Source organism: Taudactylus pleione, unplaced genomic scaffold (genome assembly GCF_031769625.1).
Source record: "Taudactylus pleione unplaced genomic scaffold, aTauple2 ptg000110l, whole genome shotgun sequence".
In the NCBI taxonomy this organism is placed as follows: domain Eukaryota; kingdom Metazoa; phylum Chordata; class Amphibia; order Anura; family Myobatrachidae; genus Taudactylus; species Taudactylus pleione.
In genome coordinates this window covers 7,410,961-7,435,181 of record NW_028284512.1, presented here as the reverse complement: position 1 = coordinate 7,435,181, position 24,221 = coordinate 7,410,961, and the positions used below count along the sequence as shown (strand labels likewise).

The following is a 24,221-nucleotide window of genomic DNA, read 5'->3' as shown; positions in this document are numbered from 1 at the left end:
TGGACAAGTGACCACTCCCAGTTAGACAGAACGGACAGTACTGTATAGAGGTATTTTCAAGGTTACATTTTGTTCTTGATATCTGTAAGCAAACCGAGTTCAGATAGGCACAGGTTGTACTATGGAGTGACATACTGTATCTCCTAGTGGGTACTGTTGTATGTACCCTTCCCACACATTCACTTATCTGTGGTAGGTTGGTGTACATTGAGTTACTTTTTGTGAGTTAGAATGACACTACTGGACAAGCTGACTTTCCAGTGGTTTAGGTGGCTTCCATTTAATTTTTCCATCCTGGTTTTGGATGAGTATCTGAGCTGTTCAGTGATTTAGATTAATGTGATGAAGTTAGTGATATCCTTCACAGAGGGGTCTATTTACTAAGCCTTGGATGGAGATAAAGTGAACGGAGATAAAGTACCAGCCAATCAGCTCCTAACTGCCATGTCACAGACTGTGTCTGAGAAATGACATTTGGGAGTTGGTTGGTTGGTACTTTATCTTCGTCCACTTTATCTCCATCCAAGGCTTAGTAAATAGCCCCTTGAGTCACTATGTGTTAATGTGGTCTAATGTATTGACCACATTAACACATAGCCTATAGTATATTAATATGTGGTATAACCGCCTTCTTGGGCATGAGATTTTGACTATTCTACGAGGATTCTTGGAAACACTTGCAGTTATTTGAAAGGGATGTCTTGTACTGATGTATCTTAATAAAATGTTTGGGATGAATATTGTTTACAGTGGGCTTCTATTCAATGGGCTGTGCATTCTGTCACTGAGTGTACTGCTAATTAATTAGGCTTGCTGGCAGTGCAGAGACTCCCATGCAGGGAGTACATCATGTCAGCCCCCCAACACTACTCCTGTACCCAGTTCCATGACCCTTTCCCACAGTGAATACTTAGATTTCCTTTATAGTGTGGCTTTCTCCCAGTGAGTACACATGCATTTCGGTTCGTTGACAATTGCTCCTAGTGAGTAGATGGTCAGTAAGGCTTACTCCCAGTGAGTACAACTGTCTCCTATTCAGTGAGGTTGACTTATAATGAGTGCACCCCCCACCCCCATCTTGTTTTGTTACCAAGGAGACAGGAGACCCGATTACTGGAAGAGAATTAGGAAATGAGTGGGAAAAATCATGTAATCATTGTCGCCCATACAAAGACCAATACAAAAGTCAATACAAAGACCTGCTATGTAATCTGGCTGCTGCACCCGCTATCTCTTTGATGCACTCTAAGATCTGAAATTAATTACATTAATTACACAGTAAAGGTTAGATACAGATAAATGGCAGTACAAAGCATATTTAATTTAAAGAACTCTACACAAATTGTCTTGTGTATCCATGTTACCATCAGGAAGTGGTTATAATCCTTTATCATGTCACGCTTACACATATACAAGGATTATTGTATAGGCATATTAAAACGTCTTATTTCAAGACACATGCCTATGCTATGCAACAGAGCTTCTGTCCATAACATACATTGCCTGTACCCATACTGTATGATATATATTCATTGGGTCATATATATTATACACATAGGGGGAGATGTACTAAGCTCTGGAAAGTGATACAGTGGAGAGTGATAAATGACCTGCCACTCAGCTCCTAACTGTCATGTTACAGGCAGTGTTTGAAAAATGACAGTTAGGAGCTGATTGGTTGGTACTTTATCACTGTCCAATTTATAATTTTTCAGAGCTTAGTACATCTGCCCCAAAGTGTACAACATTCACTGGGCCACTTAGCACTTAACTGTAACTTTTCGTAGAAAATAAAAATAATAATATATCAGGACTACTTAATATGCATTGTCATAACAGTAAGGGGATGGGATGGGTCACTATTAATCTGTAAAATAATTGTAGGCTGATACATAATTCTATTATTTATTATTATTTGAAAAAAGGTAATACATTTCTCATTCCTGATATTTTTTTCACAAGAATGCACATACAACAGTGATTAATAGCACTTCATTAATTAAAGCCTTAATTAATAATTTCTAATAATAATAATAATAATAATTTCAAACTAATAATTTAACTTCAAGCCCTCTCCCCCACATTGTAGAATTACAGGGGTCCCTTCAGCAGCACTCCTGCTATATAAGAGATAATTTGCAAGTGTACCCCTTGCTGTAATCGCCACCCATGTTATTGCCTAGAAAAGTGTAAACCTAATTATTGCTTGAGTGAGGTTGGATGAAGCAGTGCGGTGTTGATGTATCTTAGTGCGAGAAGATAATGAATACATTTTCCCCCCCATTGCATGGTCTATATCAGGCCAGGCCAACCTGTGGCTCTCCAAGCTTGCTTTATCAGCTGATCGGTGGAAGGGTATGGCCCGGCCTGGTCTTTATAAATTCAACTTTAATTTTCTAAATGAAATTGGAATTTGTATAATAGCCGTGAACCCCCGGCAGATTCCAGCATACCATTCAGGGACGGTTGCAGGCTTAGAAACCGATTTGCAGAATTCCTAGACATGTCTTGGTACAAGGAAATTTGTGACTTAATTACCCCTAATATATAAGAGGGTGGAAGTTTATATTTTTTTTTTTTTACTTTTTTGGTTTGAATACATGTTTATACTTAACTGTGTAGTCAATTTGAATGTATGAGTTATTACTAACGTATATTTGTCATATATGGGCTTATATACTAAGACATGGCGATAGGGCTGGTTTTTATCAACATTTATCACAGCAATAGAAAACCAACTGTTGCCAGAATTTATCATTACTATCTCACAGAGGCAGCTGTCTTGTTGATACTGACTCGGAGCTATGAGGTTTTACTTACCTCTTCGCCGTGCCAATCACAGTGGATAACACTGAATGAGGATCATTAAATATTAGAAAAATTAAATATTAAATCATTTTTAAGTGGCTTTCTTTTACTACAGTCGTCATGAGATGAGATGACAGATGTGTCCTCATCAGGGCTGGTGCTACCATTAGGCAGCTTTAGGCGGCTGCCTAGTGGTGCCGCCACTGGAGGGCACAGCTGAGTCCACACAAAAAAAATATGTCTCTTTCAGTCCCAGACAGGTTGGTTTAGTGTGTGTGGCGGTGGCTTTATTTAGTGCTGACAAGGTTAGTTTATTTGTGTGTGGGTTTAATGTGTACTGGCAGGGTGAATGTGTGTATGTGGGGGGTAATGGGTACTGAAATGTGTGGCATATGTACTAGGGGCATTGTTTGGCATAATTCATGGCTATGTGGCATACAATAACTATGGTGCACAGCTCTGTGGCATATGTATCGGGACACAAATGTGTGGCACATTATGTATTGGAGGCATAAACGTGTGGCATATTATGTATTTGAGGCATTGATGTTTAGCATAATTATGAATTCAGGATAAAGCTGTGTCGCATATAATGAATTGTGGAACATAACATATTATGAATTGGGTGCAGTGTTATGAGGCACAGTATGATGCTGTGTGGCATATTATAAATTAGCGCCACTAATATGTGGCATAGTATGAATTGGAGGAAGCAGGGGTGGTGGGTGAAATGTTGCCTAGGGCACCCAGACACCTTGCACCGACCCTGGTCCTTTTTGTTTCAATTTAGCAACTTATTCTTATCACAGTCGCATTGAAAGTGAACACAACTCAAAGGGGTAAATTTACTAAAGTGAGAGTTTTTAGAAGTGGAGATGTTGCCTATAGCAACCATCAGATTCTAGCTATTATCTTCTAGAAGGTGCTAGTTAAATGTTAAGTAGAATCTGATTGGTTACTATGGGCAACATCTCTTCTAAAACTCACTTCTAAAAACCCACACTTTAGTAAATTTACCCCAAAGTCTACTACAAACGCTGAGCAGCAACTTTAACTGCACAGGAATTTGTTTTAAACACGTACAAAGTCGAAGATGAAGCACATCAGAACTTGGCATGAGAAAAAGCCTCGTTCACTCCATCGCAGCGCTTCATATACAGATTCAGACTCATTCGCACACAGATATACAAATGTTTCACTTCAAATTGATCAATTCAACTTGTTTTATTTGTCTGTACATTTTATGCGAAAAAAGGCAGTCGGCCTGGCCGAAGAGCCCGGGACCTGGCACGCCGAGAGGGGCTATTTGATGCGACTGAAGCCACAGTGTATGAGGGCACTTAATAAATACGAAAAGCATTGGGAAACTATTATCGAAGACACCCAGCGAATCCTATTACCGGCAAGGGTTACATTCAGTGATAGCTGTGATGTTGTAGTGTTCATTCTAGGTCCAGCATGGGGTGGAACGCCGGACCGTAAAAAGGGCACTCAAAAAGCGGGCGTGGTCATGAGAAAAGGGGCCATATCCTTAAGACACGCCCCCTTTGCATCACTCTTGGGGGTGTGCCCAACACTTACGGACATGCTGGGCTGCCCCCAAGCTCTCACTTCACTGTGAAGAGATTCCGTGCGCATATGCACGTAATCTATTCACCGGCGGTAACTGCTACACCGCAACTTTTCCCCCCTGCAGTACACTGCGGCCCGCGGGTGGGGACGGCACTCGGCACACCCAGCAGGCTATTTCAGCAGAACGTCACCATAAAAGCAGGGTGCATTTTGACATTTGGAAATCTGGCAGGGTGCTAAAACAGCCTAGCGGGAACACTACTGTTGCTGGTGTTAAGCTCTTGATAGAGGGAAACGAAAAAAAAAAGCCCCATCTCTTTTTGATAAATAGACCCAATAGTCTTGAAATTAATCTTTTTTTTTTCTATAAGGTTTGTTGTTTGTGAATTGCAAACCAGACAGGTGCACCAAAAGAGGGATGGGGCTCATACAAGTGACTGGGGAGACCAATAGCTCCCTATTAGTACACCTAGTCACACTATTCCCAGACTGCAAGTCTAGCATTGGTTTTAGCCTTTTACTAAGTCAGAGGTTCCCGGTATGCAGTCGGGAAGCCGGCGGACCTAATCCCGACAGCCGGCTTTCCGACTGCTTTATCCCAGCCAGGGTTAAATGACAGGAGTCTAAATCTAGACGCCTTTCATTTTACCGACACCGAGAGACCGGCGGCCGGTCGAAGTGATGCCGGGCACCAAGCGCGGACAGTCGCGGGGGGGTTGGTTAGGTTTAGGGCTCCCGGGGGGAATCAGGGTTAGGCACCCTTCCCCCCCGGGAGGTTAGGGTTAGGCTAGGGGGAGGGAGGGTTAGGGTTAGGCATCCCCCCTGGGGACTTAAGTTTAGGCGGCGAGGAAGGGGGGGTTAGGTTTAGGCACTTAGAGGGGGGATTAGGGTTAGGCACTGGGGGGAAGGTTAGGGTTAGGTACCCCTAAGGAGGGTTAGGGGAGGGAATTAGGTTAGTGAATACTTACCTTAGGGACGATCAGGATTTTCACCCATGTCGGACAGCCGCTGTCATACCGATTCCGAGGTTCCCAAACTCCGCCATTTCAGTCCAGGTTTTCAGGATATCCATGTTTGAGCACAGGTGACTTAGTTAGCACCTCAGTCAATTTTAATTAACCACCTGGGCCCAAGCATGGATATCCTTAAAACCTGAACTGTAATGGCAGCATTTGGGAACCCCTGTACTATGGGATAAGTAGTTACAGCCACATCCCATGGCTACATGCAAATGGTTTGGCTCAGTCAAAATGTTACTTTTCATTGAGCTTTGAGGTATTAACACCCCCTCCCAATAGTTGTGTTTTTCATGGGGTGCATACATGCCTACCCTCCCAGAATTCGCGGGATGCTCACGATTTTTCGGGTGACCCCCCACACCCCCGGAAGGGTAGGCACTTCTTCCGCATTCTGCCCACTTCCTAGTGAAGTGGGCAGCATGGGGAGAATATTAGCGTGGATCGGCAGGTCCGTGCATTGGGGGAGGGCATAGTGACACGATTCTATGAGAATTGCGTCATTTAGTACCGCCCTTATCTGAAACAGGGTACGGGGGTACGGGGCTTAATGACACGACCTGGTCGTGCACCTAACTCCGCCCACCTGCTTCTCCTCCCCAGGCTTCTCCCAGGGAGGAGAATTCATTAGTCGGCAAGTATGATGGGATGTGGTCCAGCAATAAGTAGGCATGGCCATTGCCAGCCCGCTGGGTGAAGATAGCTATTGGCTGGGCAAAGCATGGGTGGGGTGTGGGCAATTCAGTCAACAGATATCAAATATTGGGCCTAATTCAGACCCGCTCGCGAGCGCTGAGCGTTCGCAAGCGGGTCGATGTTGCCCAAGTACGCATGCGCACGACGGAGGCGGCTCCGTCATGCGCATGCGCGAGACCCAAATAACGATGGCCAAGCCGTCGTTATGGGTCTCGCACCAAAGGGGGCGTGCTGTCGATGGTGATTGACAGCACGCCCCCTTTGGTGGGCGTGCCGGGGGCATGGCAGCCCAGACGGAGGCGTTCCCATGGGAACGCCTACCGTCTGGGGCCGGCCCCACTGACATCACTAGTGATGTCAGTGGGAGTGCTTTTGGCTCTGATAGAGCCAAAAGCACTCCAGGGCTTGCGGCAGCGAGACCCTACCGCAAGGGTCTCGTCGCAAGCCCGATGGTCGCGATGGTCTTGACCAGGGGTCTTCAAACTTGGCCCTCCAGCTGCTGTGGAACTACACATCCCAGCATGCACTGCCACCTTTTTGATATAACAGCATGCTAAAACTATGTGCAGTGCATGCTGGGATGTGTAGTTCCACAGCATCTGGAGGGCCAAGTTTGAAGACCCCTGGTCTTGACCATCGTGACCATCATTTTGGCCGCTCGCTATAGCACCCACAGCTATGCGAGCGGCCAGGAGGCCGCTCCAAAAAGGAGGAGGGACGGCCCTGATTCAGAGCGAGCGCTCTGTCAGAGCGTCCGGCCCTGAATCAGGGCCATTATGCCCCTTGCAATCCATTTGGCCCACCCACTAATGGCCATATCTATTAAGTGTGACCATCCATACATCTGGCCAATGTGAAAACAGTGGCGGTCATTCCATTATTATGGTAAAGACAGCTCAACACTTATAGCACCTACATCTAATACTTCCAACATTGCTTGTTTCTGAGCTAGACCATTCCGAACCATAACTCAGGTGAGGTCCAAAGTCATCTTGAAGACATTCACCGGCAATACTGTATTTACCTTATGTAGGAAAACACATTTGTTTGAAGTATTATGGTGCAGTAAAGGGCTCTTTAGAATATCGATGAAATGCTGTCAAATGTTACTCCCAATTAGAATGACTGAGAGCACTTCTCAATTATCCTTGTGCTATACTGTACGCTGTGCTGCATATTTATAGGTGTCCCAATCCTCATGTAGTTATGACCTCTCTATAGTATTCCTTTTTTTTGTTCTCAAATATCTTAATTCCACCACTTGTCTGAAGATGGTGAATGCTCCTGCAGTCAAGCTCCAAAAATATAGTATTTTCCGAGCTTGATGAAATTAGGTGTATGGGGACGGCAGGCCCCATCGTGAGAGAAAGGTAAGCAGGGTATATCTGTGATATCTCCTACAGGGATTGGTATGATCGGTTCCAATCCCGACAGCGTTAGCCCGGCAGAGGTGAAGATCCCGACAGCAGCGAAGGTGAGTACAAACTAACCTAACCACCCCCCTAACCCTCCCTTAGGGGTGCCTAACCTCCTTCCCAAGTGCCTAACCTTACCCCCACTTCCCCGCTACCTAAACCTAAGTCTCCCGGGGGGTGGGGGTGCCTATCCCTAACCTTCCCCCGGGGGTGCCTAACCCTAACCCCCCCCTTCCCCTAGCCAACCCTAACCCTCCTAGGCGGGGGTGCCTAACCCTAAGTCCCCTCGGGAGCCCCTAACCTAACCCCCCCACGGCTGTCTGCGCCCGGTGCGCGGCTTCCGTTCGCTCGGGATGCCGAGCGTCGGGCTCCCGGCGTAGGTAAAATGACAGACGTCGGGATTTTGATGCCTGTCATTAGACCCTTGATGGGATTAGACGGTCAGGATGCCGACGGTCGGGATTTATACCGCCAGCATCCTGACTGCATACCCTCCTGCATTACCTTGATGATGAATGGGCCCAAAACTTAATTTCCCCAAAAGTGGGTGAAAATGTTAATGTTAATTTCACCTGTTTTTATAGAAATTAAGTGATGAACAGACCCCTAAATGTTGATAGAATTTATTAAAGTCATTCTGGTTGTGGGATGGGTTTTCACAGAAATATGGCAGCATGCAATGAGCAGTACGAAGCAATGTGAATATAAAACATTCTGATTTGCATGACTCATGACTGATTTTAGACACAATGAGGCCCTGAATATAAATCAGGATGAGCCCCTCCTGCATGGTTAATGCTGGTCTACTGTTGTTGCCCCATCATTTCCATTCTGCATTGATGTCTGTAATTGGGGTAATGTGCTGGAAGCTGTATACATGAGAAGTGGATGTGAGTAGAGTCCACATGTGTATGGCCTCTTAATGTAGGGTGTGCCCCGCCTTCCTGGGGTTGTGCTTGACACTTCTGGACCCCTGGGAAACCCCCAGCATCATTTACCTCACCTAAAATACACTTTTAATTCCACGTACACCTGATACTAGTATACACAGCATTGAAGGGGCATCTGTCAGCAGAGCATACCTCCCATTTATCCTGGAATCCAGACAAAGGACCAAATCCATGGTATGGTGAGAGAAGACTTCCCAGTCTAAATTAGAACATTTGGGAGGTATGCCCTTATATTTCGCAAGGCTCTTACCAGCCTGACCTCCAATATTACTATCAATAATACATTCAGTAAACTACTATATATTAGTCAATATGGCATCTTCTAATTCTAATAGATCTGATTGACACAGGGGGGTGGGGTCTGACAACAGATACATCTCCCCTCCCCCCAATACTGCAAGAGTGTCCCTTCAGGTAGGATAGTTCTTGACTACTGTGACAATGTGACAGTGTCACAAGTGTATTTTGCCATCCTACCTAATGCCAGCAAAGCCCATCCAAAATATTGTTCATAAATTTGAAGCTTTGGTCGATTTCCTGAGCAGAATATGCATGTTTTCCTACCCTACAGTCCGTCAGATCACATTACTTATCTCTTCGCCTCACATACTAGCTCCATAAGCGAGAACATTTAGGGGGGTGCCTAACCCTAAGTCCCCCCCGGGAGCACTAAACCTAACCCTCACCCCCCCACGGCTGTCCGCGCTTGGCATCCCTTCGATCGGGATGCCGGGCGACGGTCTCCCAGCGTTGGTATACTGTACATGTGTTGTCCATAGATGATCAGATCACCTCAGTTTGCACGAATTGAAGATCAGATGTTTATCTTATCTGGACGATTCTAGCCACCTGATGCTCTCTAAAACTGGATGGTGGGCTTATAGACTGACCAAAACAAATCAGGCTCGATTTTGGGCGCCAACATACAATAATTTTCTACAATGGCGTGGTTTTTCGAAGCAGCCGATCATTGGACCAGTAGTTTTAAAACGGCAATAGGGATAGATGGTAACCAAGCTTGGTTTAGCATTTATCCCTATTGGCGTTTTAAATCCATCGGTCAAAACCGCCAATGAACGGTGGCTTTGACAAACCGGTCCAGAGTAAATCTACCTCAGAGAGATAAATTGTTGTTTGCAACTGATTTATGCCAGATACCAATTGCATTAAGAAAACTTCCAGTGACACTGCATGCCCAGCAGAATTGCGTTTAGCATGCAATGTGTAACCAGCGCTAACACCTGCAGGTCATTGGACGCTCAATAGTATGCGAGTAAATGGACTACGCAGTGACCATTGGAACCAATAACTTCAATTCCCAGAACCATATGCATGCTTTTACTGGAGCTAAAAAAAAGTCTAGTAAAAGCATGTTTGTGACTGACATCGAGTCCTTATATCTGCTTCACTGTTTTATCAGTTGCTATCTGTGAGCTGCATATGCTACTGTACGCTATGGCGTGCACTGCAATAGCACCATGCATTCCTATGGAGGCACAGGTGCGACCGCAGTGCGCGTATCCGCTCACGGACGAGCATCTCGTGCCATGCGTGGCGCGATTTGCTGCACTAGCAACAAGGGTGTAGCTTGGCATATCTGTATGTAAACACAGGTATGGGTAATGTAGAGGAAAAGTAAAGTGTTTTTATACCAGAACTAAAACCCGGGTTATTGCAGGGTTAATCCGGGTAGCTCCTTGGTGTAAAAGAGGACTGGATTGGATTCCCGGGTGGAGTGACCCGGCAATCCAACCCAGGTAACTTGCAGGGTTTAACACGGGATTAACCCGTGAAACCCTGCAGTGTAAACGGAGCGATCCGGGTCACGGTGACCTGGATCGTGCCTCATGCCTGCCGATTGGCTGGCTTCAGTGTTGCTTGGAGTTGACGTATTCTCCATGCGCCCACTTAAATGCCTGCGCTATGCAGGCCCGGCTCCGGTGTGAACGGCGCCAACTCAGGAATATCCTTGCTCGGTGCCAGGGAAATTCCGGGTCTGATCCGGATTGGAAACCTGTTCCAACTGCCGGGTCAGACCCGGAATTTCGGTATAAAAGCAGTATTAGTGTCCATTGATTCTGACAGTTCAGTTTATATTTTATTTGAAGACCGTGAATAATCAGATAATGTGTTCATCTTTTTGGACTGCCTTCCATGGCAGCAGATTACTGTTTCGATTATCGATATATGCAAGTGATATGGCAGCATGCAGTGACCAACCTGTGCATAATTTTCGATGAACAAGATCTGTTCAGTCATTCAAGGAAAGGCAAGACTATTTAATTGAACATATTATATACCAAAATTGCCCCAAGTGATCTAAGACAACATGACACCACTCCACATTGGCCTAAGTACATCAGCATACTCGGATGCATCCACAATTACAGATTTATTGGTAACACAATCTTCGCTGATAGTATATTACATTTGTAACAGACTTAAGCGATATCACTTACAATAAACCACGCTTGATGACTTGGCAGAGATCTAGCTACTATCCTGCCCTAAGTGAGATGGTATGGTGCTGATCATACATAGGAGAGTCTAGGTGTCCAGGCAAGGGACAGAATGAGAGCTGTTATCTGTACTGAGCCTCTAAGGGGAGTCAGCTGCTGGTGCTCTGTGATTATTCCACAGCTCAGTGCTTACAAAGGGCGGTGGCTCTGGGAAAGGGGAGGCTGTATCCATGTGTAAGCAGTAGGAGCTCCTTCCAAGCAACTCAAGGGCAGATGGATGGCAGCGAAGGACCATTTGGCTCTGCCTGAGTCAGACTATTCTTCTATTCACTGAATTCATTTTGTATGCCTGGCTGCATATTCCTCTAGAAAGGGTGTGTGAATATTAAACAGGAATATATCTGTGAAACACGTACCATTTACAGTAGCAGCAGCGGAGGTGTGAATTTCAGGTGCTTTTAAGAAGAAACACTTAGTTTAATCATGTCTGTGCCAAAGTCGCAGGTGACTGCCTGGAAACCATTAAGCAGCAGGATACCTATGAGTCAGCTACATGTGTTGCACTGTACTATAGTAGGATTGTTGGGAAGAATAAGGAAAGCAGTGGAATAGAGGTGAATGGGAGGGAGCCACCCTGTGAGATAGCTAATGATTATGAGGTCACTACTCCAGTGTTCATCAGAAACACTTATTCATACTGTAAGTCATGGAACTGTTGTGACTTGTTGCATAATATTTTGCATAACATACAATGCATAATAATGCAGCTCTTTGTTCACATTTGTACCTGATGGTGCCTAGCCACACCTATGTATATGCTTAGCCTAGGTGCCCAGCGTGGGCACCATGCATATGCCCTTAGAACGTCGAACTCTGGGCCTGATTCAGACCCGGACGCTATTTGCGGACGGTCGTTCCAAAAAAGGGGCCGGCTATTTAAATTGAGCGCTCGCTCTTTGCGATTTGTTGACGCCTCTATGTCTGAGCGAGCGAACGAAAAATGTGCTCGCTATTTTGTAAAGACGCCCCTTTGCCGTTCGCATCACACGTCATCTCCGGTATTTATTAGATTAATCGGGTACATTGAAAGGCATCTGAACTGCTCGCAGTGCTTGTGGTAGGTTTTTCTTACCGCTATCACTGCGAACAGTTCAGGCTAAAAGGCAACCAAGTGACGTGGTCGATGACGCTCCTTTACTAATTATGCACTCCCATTAAACGCCCTTTTGACCGTTAGGCATGCCTGCGTTTGGATCTCCACTCCCCCGTTTTCAAGCACCTTCCCCTGTTACCACCCACAATCGGTACATTCTGTCAATCAAATTAGCAGCCCCTCGCTGTTTTGCGAGCGCACGATTTCCGACCGCAATGACTGGTTTGCGCATGCGCATTACGACCCATACGCATGCACAGTTGAGCGAACATCGCTCAGAGCGAACAAGCGGCCGCTTACGAGCAGCTCTGAATCAGGCCCACTGTCTATTGTGCCTCATTAAAGCTGCTTTTCCCAAAATACTGCTTGTTTGACTTTTATATTGAGGTTAAATTAACATCAACAAAGAAAGGGCTCTGTGTCGTTCATGTGTACTGTCTGCTTTATATTGTTAATTATTTTGCACTTTGCTCATTTAAATGATACGCTGCCTGTTTACCCTGCTTCAGTTGCTCATTGTGCAACTACTGTAACTGGTCATGTCTATGGCTGTTTTGATACGTCCATCATCCTGCTAAATTGTCTGTGCTCCAGCAAAGCTGCCATCATTACTGTGCAGTGAGAGCACAACAGCCAGGACAGTAATGTCACAAACATGGAAGAATAACTTCTGTACTCTGTTCTGCATTCAGGTAATAAATGACCCTGAGTACTGGCTACATTATCTATTGTAATCCATACATCAGGCTACGTCAATTTACTGTCTAGTGGTCACAATTAATGCACCAGATCTTAAAACTAGGGATATAGGCCGTGATTCAGAGCGCTCGCTCTGAATCAAGGCGTTTTGGGGTTTTTTTGGAGCCGGCCTTCTGGCCGCTCACATAGCTGTGTGTGACCACCCACAGCTTTTGCGAGCGGCCAGGTGATGGTCGCGATGGTCGCACATCGCATCACCAGATCTTACGTGCTGCATGTAAGATCTGGAGGTGCGATGTACGATCCCACGGGAGCGCGCACCGGCCGATATTATGCCCACACATGGTACGATATAGCAGCGATATCGCGCCAATCCATCGGATCGGCTGCTATATCTATCTACCGATAGAGCCCCTATTGCATTGATAAGTCTATTGCTGCAAAGAAGTGATAATACAAAATGCAGCAATGTAACAAAAAAGATACCACTCATCTGCCCCAGCGATACTGGCCTGGAGCTGTCATAGCTTATCTATTCGCCAGGCCAATCTTTGTAGGCATTCACATGCCCAGATTTGGGCTTTCAGTTATACTAATGTGGAGAAAAATATATTTAATAAAAATAGATTATTTTTTTAAACGTAAAAATATTTTCAAATCTTTATACATTAAACATTTTTTTTTTTACAAATTAAAAAAAAAAAAAAAAAATCAACTTTAACCTGTTAGGTACGAGATTGGATCTTGTCCCTGTACAAACTTCCTGTTAAATCTTGTGGCTAATTTTGTGTAGAGAAGTGAAAGAGTTTTTTAGGAGGTACACTGCCAAAATTGTAAATGTCATATCAGAGTCCAACCTCGTACACCTTAATTATCACCCCTCACAATTATATAAGGACAGTTCTGAAATAAAGTTTTAATTGATTTACATAGTATGTCTGGTATATAAAATGATAGTGCACTTTTTGATTGGAATATGCTACTAGCTGTGGTCATAGATGACATCAGAAGAGAGCTTTTCAGATAGGGAGCCACTTGAAAATCTGTGTAGAACACCAAAATGACGGCCATTAAAGATGGCAAACAGATGACAGTTGGGAGCTGATTGGCTGGAGCACAATTATCATACTCAACGAGTTGTAAAACTCATTGCGTATGGTAAAACTCATTGATAAATGATGCCTCTCAGTGCAGTTAAGCTGGGTACACACGGGACGATCTGTTCAGCGAACGATATCGCTGAACGATCTCCCTTGAAATTCTTGGTGTGCTGGATGAACCATATTGTTCATCCACACACCAAAGATTTCACCAACGATGAACAACCAACGATCGTTCTCCCATATAGCGTCCAGCGGGAGCGCGCATCGTTGGTCGTTCATTGCATACAAATGGAATGCGATATGAACGATATATCGTTGAACGATATCGTTATTGTTCATATCGTAACGATATATCGTTCCGTGTCTATGCACCTGAAGTGTGTGTAGACACAACATAAGTATGATGAAATGCTGCCTACCTTCGGTTACCCAGAAATTGAAATACATTAGTTACGTGAAAAACATTTTTTTCATCTATATCAATCGGGGCAAGGTTTGGATCTAATGATGATGGTTTTTGCATCTTTGAATCAGATACATATATAAGCTAGATTTCAGGTGCTTGCTCACTACAGATGTGATAAAACAAGTGTGCAGAATCATCTTTGCTCATAAGCAAACGTGTCATTTTTATGTTCAACTATAAATTAGGCTCACTGTTAGGGCTATATTTCTTGTTACATGTTAATTTTTGTGTTCACTATGTTACACAGTAGTAGACAATTACACATCAACAGTAGTGTCCCTATGAGCAAGTGCATGCTTTACCACGTTACTGGGAACCATTATAACCAGTGCATTTCCAGCAGGACAGCGTAAGAGACTAAGGGAATAAGAGAATAAGGGAGTTAGGAAAGTGAGGCAAGGTAAATGAGAGAAGTGGTTTTAAATTGCCTTAGTATAAATCCAATCATGTCGCCTATTGTATAATGACAGCAGGAATCAATCAGTGACTTTACTCAAGGTATCTGCTGCCGGTAGTTCATATAAGGAGCCAGGGGGAAGAGATGGAGCAACAATATGTTGCTTAGCAACCGCAGTCTTGTAAATCTGCTTCCCGACTTGTATTGATTTATAAGCATTGGAAACACAACAAAATAAACTGTGTTCCTTTTTAGCTGTTTGGCACAGGTTTCATAGAGAACATATTATAATTGCTCTAAAATAAAAACATGTGATATCCAGTGGTTTGCATGTGCTGAGTTTGTTGAGAGGCTGGTGGATGGGATAAGTTTGCTCTACAGTAATCGACAGGGAACTCACAGTTATACTGTGTACTGTACACATGGTACTATGGCAACGATCAAACGATTGTTGTCTGATCGTCCTGCATGCGTTGAATGCTCATCCAACACATGCAGTAACCCCTTAACGACTACGTTTGCGGGTCCCTATAGTAAGCAGGCTAACTTGGTCGAAGTCGACCAGGTCTGCCTGCTTGCACATACGATGGTAATTGGTCGATAACGAGCATACGTGGCCGTGCATCGTCCATCGTATGGTCGTTTGCAGGGGCCATAAACTGTCAGTTTTTAACGATAACGATAGAATCGTTATCGTTAAAATCTGCCAGCTTATCGTACCGTGTGTATGCAGCATTACTGTTCGAGAACTGTAGAAAGTTGCAGCTTACTGCTTGCAGTTTCTTTGTTAATATAAAAAGGAACAATGGGTGAAACATATTTGGCTGTATTTAAAGGTTGATTTGTAACCCTAGAGAAAAAAAGAAGACTATAAAGCAGAGCCATCATGTTTGATAGATTTAAAAAAAAGGGACTATCCTGGTAAAATCGGGACACATGGGAGCTCTGTGATACTTCATCAGAATTTCAAGTCTCATTTAAGGGGATTGCCCACCTTCATGGCTGGCATGGTGGTCCTTTGTCCTTCACTGACCTTGCCAGGAGGGGTTGGAAAAGTTGGATGGTGCGACGTTAGAGAGGGGTAATTGTGATGGACGGTGATCAGCTCATGAGCCCCAACCAGTCATGTGACATGATTTTATCCACACAAGCAGATGGCCAAATCGTATGCATTCTGGACATTCTGCCAAGTGGTCAGATCACTACTTGCTTATTACAGCTTGTTAGCTCATCAGAAGTTGACCACACAAAGGGGCATATTTATCAGATACAATTTGCAGGATATCCCCGCAAAATATAAGTTGCTCAAGCAGGGGCAGATCCAGGGGGGAGGGCAAAAAGGACAATCACCCAGTTCTCTCCTGCCCACTATCGCTGGCCACTAATATAGCAGCGCAGCAGCACATCTTGCAGTGGAGAGCAGAGACTGCTGCTGCTGCTCAGTGCCTCCCGGACCCTCCCCTGCCCAGCATGTGTTGGACTAGGGAGGGAGGCAGATACTGCGGTGCTCTCTTCCTGCCTGATGTACTGCTATATAGCCTTGATCACTGCCCCTTGGATCTGCCACTGATCCCCAAGATTGAAGAAGGGGAGGACTGCAGGAGATTTCTCCGATAACTGCTATGATCCCTATATTTCCGATTGCAAAAGCAGCCCCAATAGGCTTCTATAGGGGCTGCTAAACTGTCAGTTTTACCAAGCTATGGAGTGTGAAGAATTCCAGAGCTTGAACCTGGCAACTAACATCACCTTCAGCCTATGGGTTACTGTATAGCATTTTTTTTTTTTTGGGGAGGGATCCTCCTTAACTCTCTCCATCGGCCCTTACTGACGCCTACATAGGCAGAAGGCCGCGCATGCGCAGTACGCTCAACTTGTCAGGACCCAGAAGCAAGGCGCTAGCCATTTCTATCCCTTTGATGGGACAGAGGGCTCGATTCAGACCTGATCGCTAGATGCGTATGCAAATTCGGCAAAGCAAGCGATCGCACGGCAAGGCATTAGCACAACCGCTATGTCTTGGTGTGCGATCGCATTGTGTATGCAGACGCCAAACAGCCTGTCTTAAGACCCCCACTTGTGCACGTCATCTCCAGGAAGTGTATGCAACCATCGGTAACATCGAGTACCATCGGATGCGATCGCAGCACTTGTGGTTGACCATACTCTTCCGCAAGCACTGCGAGCGCTTCAGTGTAGATTTCAGCCAAGTGATGTGTACTATAAGGGAAGTCTATGAACAGCGAGCTAACGCTTCCTGATCGCTCGCACTGGTTCGCGCACGTGCATTGCAATGCGTACGCATGCGCAGAATGCAAACAATCGGCTGGCTGCGTGTGAACGTATCCTAGTGAGCGGGTCTGAATCAGGCCCAGAGCTTTTTGGGAAGCTCTCTCTCAGTATCCCATTATTGTTAAATGCAAGCTAAAAGATTCACTTTTGCATTATAAGTTGGGGTGCTATCATCAACTCAGAACCGCAATAAAAATGATGATAAATATGCCCCTAAGACACACAGGGTCTCATTCAGACCCGCTCGTGAGCGCTCGCAAGCGGGCCGATGTTACCGAAATGCGCATGCGCACGACGGAGGCTGCTCCGTCGTGCGCATGCGCGAGACCCGGCGAGCGACGGGGAAGCCGTCGCTCGGGGTCTCGCACCAAAGGGGGCGTGCTGTCCATGGTGAGTGACAGCACGCCCCCTTTGGTGGGCGTGCCGGGGGCGTGGCTGCCCAGACGGAGGCGTTTCCGTGGGAACGCCTACCGTCTGGGTCCGCCCCCACTGACATCACTAGTGATGTCAGTGGGAGTGTTTTTGGCTCTGATAGAGCCAAAAGCACTCCGGGCTTGCGGCAGCGAGACCCTACCATCTTTTTGGCCGCTCGCTATAGCTGTGGGGGGTCACCCACAGCTATGCGAGCGGACAGGAGGCCGCTCCAATTTTAGGTAGGAGGGCCCTGATTCAGAGCGAGCGCTCTGGTCAGAGCGTCCGGCTCTGAATCAGGCCCACAGGCCATTATCTTCCAAATGTATTTTGTGCCATATGAGATCACAATCTAAAAATGATTTCAAATTATCCTGGTACTATGGTTGTTTTGACTTTATGCATATGAATTGCAAAAGATCAGTTCCAATATGTGGGCCAGCATTACGAGACGTATTACATTACTGTACATGTGGAAACAGCTACTGAGCTACTGTAGTGTGAAATAAATTGTATCATACAAACAAACAGCAGGTGGCTTCCCTGTCTGTGGCTGTCTTTGTATTTCATACAAACACCTGTCATCATCATGATGGTGATTTTTGCAAAGGCATTTTTCCAAGGGGAGGTACAGATGTATCCACATACATCTATCCGCCGTGTTCTACAAGTTTCGCTAAACAGAAGGCATGAGTGCCGTGCGACTCGGTAGAGCCAAGTGTCTTTTCGTGCGACTTTTTCCACAAAATGTGTCTTATTTGCAAAGTAATGCGAATAGGACACACGAGCAGCTTATGCTGAGTAAAATCACTTCCGGCATGTCTATATTCTGTGTGAGACTGCAGCTGTGACACTGTAACGTAGCATGTCGCATGCAGATACACCCGCAGTCACACACAGAATACAGGCATGCCGCATATCATTTTAATCAGCAGAAGCTGCTTGTGCGACATATTCGCATCTCTTTGCAAATACACATTTTAAAGGAAAAATACACTTGACTCTACCGAGTCGCGGCATGGCATGGTGCTACGGGACTGTTTAACGCTAAAGGAGACTAGACGTATGTGGACACATCTGTATGTGTCACGGAAATCGGTGTAGCAAAGTATGTAACAAGTCCGAAAGGCCCCGCTGTTACACCCGTGTAAAGAAGTGTCCCGTGTGCGGTCAGGAGGTTGGGCACCTCCACCACCGCAGCTGTGCAGCTGTGCCGGCCCCAGAAATGCCACGCATATGCGCGCGGCATCCATTCAGTGCAGGAAGAGGGCTGGGGGCAGCCCAGCTACTGACGTAGTGCTGGCCTCGCCCCCAGCCTGACGTTAACGGGAGGCGTGCCATACGGGCACGCCCCCAAATAACGTAATTTAGGGGGAGTGGCATATGGTAATTAGGTCCCCATTTTCGCAGTTAAGGGGCGACAAAATACCGTCCTGCACAGGGCGCGGCTCCCCTTGGATCCGACCTTGCTTAGAGGACATAGGACCTGATTCAGATTTGGAAATAAGTTGCAGGTAATTGTGTACCTGGACAAACCATGTTGCAATGCAACGAGTGCAAATACAGGGCCTGATTCAGAGCCGGTCGCTATTTGCGGTCGTTCGTTCAAAAAAAAGGGGTGGCTATTCAAATGAACCGTTCGCTCTTTACGGTCTGTTCACGCCTCTAGGTCTGAACGAGCGAACAAAACTTGCGGTCGTTTTTTGGGAAACTACGCCCCCTGGCCGCTCGCATCCTACGTCATGTCCTCTATTTATTAGATTAATCGAGTACATTGACCAGGGTATGAGCTGCTCGCTATTCTTGTGGTTGGTTTTTGCTACCACAATTTTGCGAGCAGTTCTGGCTATAAAATAACCCAGTGACGTGCACAATGACGCTGCTGTTTTAATTATGCACACCCATAAAACGCCCGTTTTGACCTTTAAGCACGCCTGCGTTCGGATCTCCACTCCCCGTTTTCAAGCACCTTCCCCTGTTACCACCCACATACGCCTCTTTCTGTCACTCAAATTATCAGGCATTCGCTATTTTGCGAGCACATGAATTTCGGCCGCACTGACTGGTTCGCGCATGCGTATAACGATCCGTACGCATGCGCAGTTGGGCAAACATCGCTTGGAGCGAACGAGCGGCCGCTTACGAGCGGCTCTGAATCAGGCCCACAGTACAATACTGGCTGCTTTTGCATGTAGTCCACAAATGCTGGACAGCTTTTTTTTTTTTACACTGCAATTTAGATTTCAGTTTGGATTCACCCCTCTCTAATATAATCTCTCTGCACATTTTACATCTCCCCTACCTGCAGTGCAGCATGGTTTTACTAAGGTGCACAGTTACTTGCTCGGGTCTACCCAGGTAGGGCCGCAGTGGAAACGGCTCCCAAAAAAATTACCCAGGTCGATTTACCCGGAAATCCTACCCGGGTCTCCACCAGTGTTGAACACGGTTCGAACCCGGGTAGTGGAAAAAGGACTCTACCTGAGTTAGGCACTCCGGGTAGTGCTTCTACATGGTGATTGGAGCATTAGGGCAGATGATGTCATCTGTCAGTGCCCTGCAGAGAGAGGAGAGAGACGCATGGCAGATCGGAATAGCGCTGGTAAACACCTAAACCACCCTCAGCCGACATTCCCACATCCTGTTTATCACCTGCAGTGCAGCCCAGGCACGAAAGGCAGCCACAGCCACAGGCTGACCCGCACCCTATACTGCAGCCTGATCCGCACCCTATACTGTACTGCAGCTTGACCTGCAGCCTGTCCCACCTGACCCGCACCCTATACTGTAGCCTGACCCGCACCCTATACTATACTGCAGCCTGACCCGCAGGCTATACTGCAACCTGACCCATCTTTGTGAGCCTGAAAAATGTACATTTTAAATGACATCCATAGGCTTTTACAGGGTTTACCTGGGTTCAGTGTAAACGTGGCCGACTCAGGAATATCCCGGGTAACGGGGTCTAAAGCCAGGTCCGACCTGGATTCTACCCATGTTCAAAATACCGGGTCCGCACCGGGATTTTGATGGAAAAGGGCAATTATGCTCTTCCCAAATCTGAATCAGGCCCATAGTCTGATACTGAGGATGCATAGCTTGTTACAATAGTCAAATTAGTTTTTTTTTAATTTCTGTCTTTATAACTCTGACTGGCAAGATGGCTTCTCACATTCAACTCTTTTTACAGTGGATTATCCTGTTGTTTTTTTAGCGATTTGGTAAGCCACAAAATTATACATCGAATGTTTGAATTCTATACTTGTAAAAAAGAAATTGGGACATTAATGTCTATCTGGCGGGTTTTTAAGTCACTCAGAAAACTTGCATTTTAGTACATTACTCCCAAGGACTCCAAGTCCTGACATTGTACATGCTCCAGAACCTAGCGTGCGTGATGCAGATCTGTGGCTTAACTGGGTTGGAATGGGGGCGTTCTCACATGGGCAAAGTCCGGGGAGGGTGTGATGGCGGAATGGCGGGCTACGCAAGCATAAATACACCTGTTTTCAGACGTATCTTTGACAATAGGGCTGGTGCAAGTGCGAACTATCGATTTTGACAGGAACCAAACCAAGTATATGAGTAGGAGAGATGGGTGTACTAGGTATTACCGCTGGCCGCATGTGGCAGCCCGTCAAATCCCGACGGTGGCAGCCCGTCAAGGGTGAAAATCCCAATCATCCCTAAGGTAAGTATCGCTAACCTAATTCTACCCCCTAACCCTAACCTTCCCTTAGGGGTGCCTAACACTAAACTCCCCCCCAAGTGCCTAACCCTAATCCCCCCTCTAAGTGCCTAAATCTAACCTCCCCTTCCCCGCTGCCTAAACCTAAGTCCCCCGGGGGGGGGGCCTAACCCTAGCCTCCCCCGGGGGTGCCTAACCCTAACTCCCCTTCCCCTAGCCTAACCCTCCCGCGGGGGGGTACCTAACCATACCTAAGTCCCCCCGGGAGCCCTAAACCTAACCCTCCCCCCCCCACGGCTGCCGGCGCCCGGCTTACCTTCGTATGCCGGGCGTCAGTCTTCTGGCGTCTGGTTAATGACAGGCGTCGAGTTTTCGACATCTGTCATTAGTACCACGCCGGGTTTAGAGAGTCTGGAAGCCGGCGGTCGGCATTTAGACCGTCGGCTTCCGGACTACATCCCGGAGAGATCTGGTTGTAGATATGCGTACAAATCTGCTTATAGGTCATTATATACATTTAGCTCTGTGTTATGCAATGAGGGAGCAATTATGCAACTTACTTTCAACTCTGCATCGCCCCCTAACTTTCAATATAAATGTATCAATAAAGCTGGGTTAAAGACTGCCATAGGACCTACACAGCTTTACTGGTAAACCTACACAAAGTAGTGGCTTCATTCACAGTCCTTCAAGAGGCTGAGGGCTGGAGAAATATCTGTTATGGCTGATGCTGGGGTGTGATTCCTGGGAACATTGGACATACCATTTGGGTAGAGAGGCTTAAAAAAAATAAAATAATAAGATGCCCAGGGTCTAAGATGACAGAGAGTCATTACTGCTTTGCATAGATAAAATCAGTAGTAAATCTGCCCAGTTGCTAATGGTGGTGATTCTACATCTACCTAGCACTTAAATGATAATACTGTGACTGAAGTCATTTCTGGGAATACTTCTGGATGAGCCAATCTGACCGATCTATCCTTTCCTATAGAATATATAGCACTGCTTTTCCAGTGACCTCTGTGCCTTTACTGTCAGAACCATTTACCCAATGTATATGTCAGAATGTCTATTAAGTGGTTCATTTATTCATAAATTAGGTTTATGGGAGGCATTATGTTTGCTGTTCTAGACATTATCCAATTATCATAGTGCCTATGCACCGTGTCTCGTTTTATGACATTTTAAATGGCGAGGGTACATAAAATAGAAATGTAATGATTACATGGCTTGTTATGATTATGTCATAATAGCATTAACATTATCTAGATCAGGGGTGGGGAACATTTTTTCTGCCGAGGGCCATTTTGATATATATATATATATATATATATATATAACATTATTTGCGGACCCGGTGCAGGCCATGCCCCCTCCGTGTGATGTCACACGGGGGCGTGGCCACAGTCACCAGTGATTACAACAATGTCCGGAGCATCCTGTAAGGGCAGCGGTGTGACTGTCTGAAGCATCCTAAGGACGCTCCAGGCGGCACTGCTGCATAGATTCTGGCTGCAGTTTGCCATTCTAGGTACCCTGCTAGCCAGATGAGGCTAGCAGAAAAAAGCTCAGAGGGCCAGACCAAATGATTCCACGGGCCTTATACGGCCCCCGGGCCTGAGGTTCCCCATCCCTGATCTAGATCATATTGGGTTAGCCAGGCAGTGTTGGGCAGTGTCAAATAGAAAATGCAGACATTGCTTTTTGCCTACACGTGCATCAATTCAGTCTCTCAGTCGGATCACTTTACATAGGATTAGTAAAAGTCATTTTAGGAGTAGCAGTCATCCAATCAAAATCAATTCCAGGATAACCGAAAAACAACAACTTAAAGCAAAATACTGTTGGGAAGATTCAGAGGTGCAGGCAAGTCAGACACAGCTGCTATCGCACAGAATGAAATGAGAATATATGACCCTATGCAAAGCTGTGTGCATTAATGCAATTGCCTCTCCCCAAATCCATCCACTTGTAGAAATGGACATTAGCCGTTATCAGCATGCCGTAATTATAAGTTTGCACATGCACCAGTCCTATACGAGGATTCAGCATGACCCATAATGCTCAGACTTGTATGCAAATCTGCATGAGCTCCATGTGTCCATTTAAGGTATAGATTCTGGATAAAAGTAATAATAATAATAATAATAATAAGGTTTATCTATATAGTACTTTTTTCCAATAGGATCAATACTGCATTTAAAAATACTAAACATGGTAATTTGTTTCATAGAAATACAAATCAGATTCCTGCATTAGCGACATGACATCAAAAACAATCTTCTTTGTGATTGATGTCCTCTAATCAATGACTTCCTTAACAACGGACATATCTTTGTGAGCACGTTCCACCATTAAGAGCTCTTGTGCTTGACGATAGAATTTTCGATGAACACATTTTTGTACATTGTTATAAATAATAAGGAGACATATGTTGTGTATCTCTTCTCCCCCAATCAGCATTGTGTTTGCTATCCTGATGACGAGTGCAGAATACCCAACAACTCTCCTTCTTTAGGATCAATGGCTTCTCCTTTGGGCCTCAAGCTACCTGTCCAGCTTTCCTTATCTCTCGTCTTTCCTTTGAGTCTCCTTTCAAACCATTATAAAAAAAATAAAAACACATCTACAGTCTGTATACTTGACTCAAACACAGATTGCAAGCAGTTTGTATTTTATTTGTATTTTTGGGCCAAATTTATTAGTTATTGTGTTTTAGACCCAATAATAATAATAATAATAATTTATTATCGTTGCTTATCTCGGCAATGAGAAATTAAGTATCGCGCAAATTTATTAAAAAACATATGCAGTGAGAGGGCCTCTGATAGGAGCCTGTTACTGTTATGTGTTAGAATAATGTGACCATCTCACTTCACCTTCGGGACCCCGCCACGTTACTGTGTATGCGCAGTCTGCTGACCATGCATGTGCGAGCGGCCACTGCTGGGGTAGAATTCTTTGGATCCCTCTCCCAGAAAATATTGCAGACTGTAGCTTATATGCTACAATGGCCAACGCGTGTAAAAATTATGGCCCTGATTCAGAGCCGGACGCTCTGACCAGAGCGCTCGCTCTGAATCAGGGCCCACCTCC

The 24,221-nt window shown here is 45.6% G+C and overlaps 1 protein-coding gene across 2 annotated transcripts in view; it reads left to right on the top strand.

Annotated features, from left to right (window-relative positions):
- L1CAM (L1 cell adhesion molecule) overlaps window positions 1–24,221 on the top strand; it is a 223,560-nt gene that overhangs the window by 1,092 nt on the left and 198,247 nt on the right. The window lies entirely within an intron of this gene.